General features: G+C 39.7%; 1 pseudogene; it reads left to right on the top strand.

Moving 5' to 3' along the window:
- The first annotated feature begins 1,781 nt into the window (after positions 1-1,781).
- On the top strand, positions 1,782-6,027 carry LOC116472477 (large ribosomal subunit protein eL24-like; annotated as a pseudogene).
- The last annotated feature ends 1,549 nt before the right edge of the window (positions 6,028-7,576 follow it).

The following is a 7,576-nucleotide window of genomic DNA, read 5'->3' as shown; positions in this document are numbered from 1 at the left end:
GCTTGAAGCCAGGCAATCTACTTCTAGCACTGAGCTCTTAACCACTCCATGATACCATCTATGAGAGGATAGATACAGGTAGATGGCATGTCAACATGAAAACTGGGGTAAGCCATCAGGGAACTCACTCTGGATCATTCCAATTTTTTTACTTAAAGGAAGAAGTGAGAAGGTCTCCGAAAGTGCTGTTCGATAGAAATACAACATAAGCCACGAATGTGAGGCATATATATAATTTTAAATTTTCTAACAGCCACATTTAAATCACAAAAAGAAACAGGTAAAATTATAACTAAGCCCATCCTGTCAAAAATATAATTTCAATATTATATCACATATCAATTTTGACAATCTTTTACATGCCCTTTTTGTCTTAGAAATTCATCATATATTTTAAACTTATAGTATATCTCCATTTAGACTACCCATATTTCAAGTGCTCAGTGTCTGCCATATTGGACAGTGCAGTCACTGGTAGGATGAATGAGAGTGAACTGATAATATGTATGGAGATTAAGTATTTAAGGAGAAACATAAATTACCTGTTGTTTGGTTTATCTTAGGTAGTTTGAAGGAACAAATAACAGGACTGACAAGTAGAAGCCAGACCTATATTGAAATAAGACAATATAAATCTCCATGAGTGTGTATTTATATATGCAATGTATGTATACACTCGCACAAATATGTTGGGTGCATGCAGATTCAGCATTCATGATTGGTAAGCCAGAAACTGGCATAATTTGATATCAATAGGATTTAACATCTTCCCCCACAAGGTACTTAAGCTACTCAGAATAGAATATAGTCTTTGTTTGGGAATTAATCCCTGGTTGTCTTCTGTCTGTCCATCCGTTGTCTAATTTTCAATATTGCAGTCCTCATATCCAGTCTTCTTTCCAGTCTACTACCTCAGACCCCTTTCAGACCTTCCCCTTTCTCTTCATTCTGTTGAATCTCACCTCAGATTCAGACACCCATGGGTTAACACAGTCATCACAGACTCACTTTGGCCCTGCCCTTGACCTTTCCACACCCACACCTTTCCCTTAGCCAGTTTTATTACTAATACAAAACCATGTCCTAAGGAATGACACCAGAGATTTTCCCATTAAGTACCTACATTCAACATGGCATCCTTGTCTTCATTTAATTCCCCTCCTTCATTGAAATTTTGTCATCTCTTTAGTAGTGAATATTCAGTAAGATCCAGGATCCAGAGGATTGTTTAATTGCCATTTAGGTTAAGAATCACAAAGCAATTTACCTAGTGGCCAGACTGAAGACAGGAGTTAGAAAGGGAAAGTAAAATGGCTAAAAAAGTTGTATAGCTATAAATATATTTTTAAACTATGTAGCAATATAATAGCCATGAAATTGAATCTTCTTCCCTAGGGTAAGTAAGTAACAGAGTATCATAGACCTTGGCAGGCAGAATAACCCCCTTTTCCAAGCTGGAAGATATCATCCTTTGATCAAAAACATAAGATCCTTTCATTTTCCCCACTACAGTCAGCGCTTCAATTTCAAAGGCCACTTGCTGTTTCTGATCTGTTATCAGTCAGGCGGACTCAACACACATAGAGAAAGCCACTTTGGTAGAAGCTGCTGCCTCCTTTATCACAAATGCAGACTTAAGGATCTTATCCCGCTAAAACTGTATGACACAACGAAAAAAGGTAGAAGTGGGGGCAGAGGAAAGCCAACTTCATGATGGGAAGTTCCAGTTTATTGAGAGGAGCAGAGGTGTCAAACATAGCTGAAATACGGAAAGTTGCCTAATGTCGCTGATAAATCCCTTTGTTTCTGAGCCAATGTCACTTCTAATACTGGGATTTCCAAAACAAAAATACCAGGATGCTGCTGGGCAGGTAAAAATATGACATTGCAACCAGGAAGGAAGATATGTTAATATGTTCAATGACCCTAATACATGTCAGGCACGGTGAGGTCTTTTTAAATACAGCAAACCTCACAATCCCCTCAGCATGAAGAAAAGGGGGCTTAGAGAAGTTACACATGGTATACTCTTAAGTGAACTGTCATTCAAATCCCTGCTTCTCCCACCCTGAAGCCGAGGCTTTTTCTTTCATTTTCATTGTTTGTTTTCATCTCTTTCTCCTATAGCACCCTGCCTCCATAGAAACAGGAGGCAGCTTGGGTGTGTGTTGGTCTGTGGACTGGTTTAGCCAGAAGGACAAGCCCAACCACACAAACATTTGTTTCCACTTTGTCCTTTCTGTGTACATCATAATTGTGCACCCCTCAAAACAATATTTGGTTAAATAAACACAGGACACATAAAAACATCTCTGCCTCATCCCCACAACATAAATCATATTTGCCAAATGTTAAATTTGCTAAATTGGTGGCTCACCGCTCTTAAACTACTAATTTACTCACATGCTTAACTTCAATGGAACCACAGTGTAATGTTCTTCAGGTGATTTTTTTTCAGGGGCACAGATATCACTCATCCATATTATTCATTTAACAATTTTATTCAACAAAGGACAATTAGATAAAGGACAAAAAGGCAAAGGATGGTCGGAATGGAAATAGTGGAATCAAGTCAAACAAACTATATACTCCAATAATAAATGTAGTTTCCCCAACTAGTTTTATTTCAGACTTCTATTACTTCCCCATGTTTCCTTGTGTGATATTATGAAATGCATATTTGGTCTTCTTCCCCATTTCCTGACTTAAGCATTCAAAATCCTTAGAATTCCCAAGAGATAAGAGTATCTTTTGTTAGCCAGGTGTGGTGGCTGCTCGCCTGCAGTCCCAGCTACTCGGGAGGCTGAGGCAGGAGGATCGCCTGATCAGGAGGTCGAGGCTGCAGTGAGCCGTGGTCATGCCACTGTGCTCCAGCATGGGCAACAGAGTATCCTGTCTTGTAAAAAAAAAGAAAAATAGTATCTTTTGTGTTCTAATGAGATGACTGGTGGCTGGGAGCCCCTAGATTACCTCAGGATGGAGGCTGGTTGCCAAGGGAACCAACCATGAGATTAGAGGATTGGAACCTTCAGTCCTACTGCCCTCAGGGGGTTTCCACATTGGCAAGCAAGCACTCATCCACAAGTGAGGAGGGAGGTGCACCCCAACTCCATAAGGACAGAAGTTTCTGTACTTAATTTGTATTTTTTTATTCAGAATATATCATGCACACCCCTCCAGATCAATACATTTAGGTTGACTTATCTTCTAAGTAGTTACATCATTTTCCATTATAACTATATCGAAATATATTTATTTCTCTAGAGATGAACATTTTGGATATTTTCAAGTTTTTGCTGGATGCTTTACTACAATACATACTATTACAGCAACTTTCTTGTACACATATTCTTATGTACAGGTAATTGGGGCTATAGTTTATTGTGATATAGCCCTCAAAACAGAGCAATTAACTTAGAGTCTATGCACATTTCTTATTAACAACGTTGTTGTTGTTATTATGATTATTATTATTTAGAGATTGCCTTACTTCATCACCCAGGCTGGAGGGCAGTGGTGTGATCATAGCTCACTATAGCCCTGAACTCCTGGGCTCAAGTGATCCTCCCACCTCAGCCTCCCAAGTAGCTAGGACTACAGACGTGCACCAACATGCCCAGCTAATATTTGTTTTCTTTTTAGCAGAGACAGCATCTCACTACATTGCCCAGGCTTAACAACATTATTGAGACACAGACCTTAAGTGTACAATTTCATCAGTTTTAACGTATACCCACACAACTGACTGATACCCATATCAACATATGGAACATTTCCACCATCCAGAAAGTTCTCTCATGCCTCTTTCTAGTCAAACAAGTCCCCAAACTGTAGATCAGCCACAGATCTAATTTTGTGTGCTTTATGATTTCCTACAAACAAATTATAAAGTTTGCATTCTTTGGTGTTTGGCTTCTTTTATTCAGTATAATAGCGGTAGTTTATCCATTGTATTGTACAGATATACTACAATATTCATTTCTTTTTAACTGTATGAATATTCCACAATATATTCAAATATGCTTCTAGTGATGAACATTCAAATTGTTTCTAGTCTGTTTTATTACAATAAAACTGTTATGAGAAACTTCCTTGCACTTATGTTCTTAGGTACTAGTACTTGTTTCATCACAGGATATAGTCCCTTAAACAGCATTTTTTAATTTTTTAATTTTTTAATTTTTTAAGATACTGCCAGTTGCCTTCTCATTAGGTGACAGCAATTCATACTCCCATCAGCCCATTTCCCCACACTTTAATCTATCTGAAGAAACTCTTTGGATATCAGTGGTATTAACCCCTAAATGTTAAACACTCATTCATGGGAACAGTCACCTATCAAAATATTTAAAGTACATATATTGAGCTGAAACTTTATGTGGAGTACTTTGCTGGGCAATGGTGATAAAAAGTTAAAAAAGGCCTGATCCGCATCCTCAAGTGGCTTACAAATCAGATGAGAAAAGCAGTATGATTAGCAATGATGAAGGTTTTCATGTGATGCAACAGGAAATTTAAGAAAATCATATTGCAAGGTCTGGCAAAGCATGCCTGGGCAAGTGGTTATAAGCGCTACTTTTGAAAAAGTAAGAACTTGATGAAGAAAGAAGAAAGTATCCTAGGCATACAAGTGACTGGGAGAAGCCATCGAGGTATTAAAAAAACCCCAAATGTCCAGATTACGAGAGACCACAGGGGCATGACAATTACATAGAAGTGGTGATCCCTGAGTGATGTGTGTGCGTGCACACACACACACACACACACAAATCATAAGATCTATAAAGTAGGTAATACTGTTTTAGCAATGTTACATTTCTTGATTGTGATAACTTACCTGTGTTTGTATAATATAACTGAATGCTTTTGTTCTTGGGAAATACACACTGAAGAATTTAGAAATACAGAGACATAATGTCTACAACTTACTCTCAAATGGTTCAGAAAACAAATACTAGAGAGATGATGATTGATTGATTAAATAGATAGATAGAATGATAAAAAAAGATGTGGTAAAATGTTAACAATTGGTGAATCTAGGTGAAAAGTATATGAGGGTTTTTTATAGTAATCTTGCAATTTTTATGTAAGTTTAAAATTATTTCAAAATAAAGGTGTTTTGTATTAATACTCAAAATGTAATAATGCCTTCAGTGACCTTAGGTGGTTCTATCTGACTAAAGCGAATCATGTAAGATGGAAAGTGGTGAGCTCTGCAGACAGAGGCAAGCAAAGGCAAATCCCTGTAGGGCCTTGTTCTAAGCTGAGAAATGTGAACTTCATCCTGAAAGCCAAGTGGAGTGAAGGAATGAAATCCAATTTGCACTTTTAGAAAGACCCCTTTAGTAGCTTTGTGGGACCAAATGAGAGGCGAGAAGCCGGGCAGGAGGCTGTCATCATAATTCAGACAAGTGGTTCTCTTCACCATCTTTGCTCCTCCCGTGGAGTCGCCGCTTTTAAGTTAGAGCAGTTGAAGGTCAAGCCGTGCAGTTTCAGCGAGTACAAGATCTACCCCGGACACGGGAGGCGCTACACCAGGATAGACGAGAAGGTTTTTCAGTTTAATGCATTTATTTCCAAGAAGAATCCTCAGCAAATAAACTGGACTATCCTCTACAGAAGGAAGCACAAAAAGGGACAGTCGGAAGAAATTCAAAAGAAAAGAACCCGCCGAGCAGTCAAATTCCAGATAGCCATTACGGGTGCGTCTCTTGCTGACATCATGGCCAAGAGGAATCAGAAACCTGAAGTTAGAATGGCTCAACGCCAGAACAAGCTATCAGGGCTGCTAAGGAAGCACAAAAGGCTAAGCACGCATCTAAAAAGACTGCACTGGCTGCTGCTAAGGCACCTATAAAGGCAGCATCTGAACAGAAGATTGTGAAGCTTGTGAGAATTTCAGCTACCCTGAGTTGGTGGAAAATATTAAGCTGGCACATCAGATTTTTAAATAAAGATTGGACTATAACTCTAAAAACAATAATAATAATTCAGACAAGTAAAGCCTCACCAAGGCAATGGCTGTGAGGATGGAGACAAGGGGATAATGTCCAAATATATTGAGATTCTGCATAACCCAGAAGTGAAGGATGTGGGATGATTCTGAGTTGGCAACTGGTTAAATGGCTGTGCAAGTTACCAAAATGAAAAATAGAGACAAAGAAGGGAGCTCAGGAAGAAAGATGATGGGTTCTGGGTTTACTACGCTGAGTTTGAAGGACACATAGAAAATTCAAGGGGAGGCCTCTAGAGCTTAGCAATGGAATCTGAATAGGAGATACTAACTCTAATGTCATCTGCAGGTAGGTAATTTGGACTGTGATAAAGGACCGGTTCTTAGGGCTTTTTGCCTATTTCACCACTACCAAAGTAGCATTTTCTGAGGACACCTGACTTTTAAAAGGAGGCTAAGAATAAAAAGTTATCTGACTGTCTTAGTCCATTTGTGATGCCATAACAGATACCACCACCTGCATAATTTATAAAGAACAGAAATTTATTTCTCACAGTTCAAGAGGCCAGGAAGTCCAAGATCAAGGCACTGACAGGTTGAATGTCTGGTGAGGGCTGCTCTCTGCTTCCAAGATGGCAATTTATTGCTGCATCCTATAGAGGGAAGAAACACTGAATCCTCGTATGTCAGAAAAACAGAAGATCAAGGGAGCTGAATGAGCCTTTTTTTTTTTTTTAAACTGGAGTGCAGCAGCACGATCTCAGCTCACTGCAACCTCCGCCTCCAGGATTCAAGCAATTCTCCTCTGCCTCAGGCTCCCAAGTAGCTGGTACTACAGGCGTGCGCCACCTCACCTAGCTAGTTTTTGTATTTTTAGTAGAGATGGGGTTTCACCATGTTGGCCAAGATGGTCTCGACCTCTTGACCTCGTGATCTGCCCGCCTCGGCCTTCCAAAGTGCTGGGATTACAGGTGTAAGCCACCACGCCCGGCCTGCATGATCCTCTTTTAAAGGGGCTTTAGTCCTATTCATGAGGGGAAGACTCCTTATGACCTAATAACCTCTTAGAGGCCCTGCTTCTTAATATTACCACATTGGCAACCCTTGAATTTGAGGGCACACATTCAAACCATAGCACCTACAATACCTGGAATGTCTTCTTCCAAGTACCTGCGGAAATACACCCACCCCCTACCAACAAACTCCACCCTCCACACACACACACAACTGCTCTAGCTTAAAAGATTATGTTTCATAATATAGAGATATTTCCACTAAATGAAGCAGTAGCAGGCTGGAGTGCAAAATGCAGCCACAGCTCACTGCACCAGCTAATCCAGAAGAGCATGCTAGCTCCGAAGAAGAGAAAACTTCTGACTCACCTTCACCATTCCCCATTAGCTCAGTCAGGGGCATCATAGACCTAAGAATTATCCAGCCACACTCCTAACACCCATCACTATCACCACCTAGCAAAACTATTTCCTGAAACTGCCTGTGTTATACCCTATTTTCTAATGACAACAAGGAGGAAAAGGCGTAAGGGAGACAAGAGAGATGAAGAAAATAATTACCAGTAACCAGAAGTCAAGGGAAGAAAGCTACCCAATTCTAGATATTTCT

Source organism: Hylobates moloch, unplaced genomic scaffold, assembly GCF_009828535.3.
Source record: "Hylobates moloch isolate HMO894 unplaced genomic scaffold, HMol_V3 SCAFFOLD_8, whole genome shotgun sequence".
Classification (NCBI taxonomy): Eukaryota; Metazoa; Chordata; class Mammalia; order Primates; family Hylobatidae; genus Hylobates; species Hylobates moloch.
Note: the sequence above shows the minus strand (reverse complement) of the source record. Positions and strands in the feature narration are given on the sequence as shown.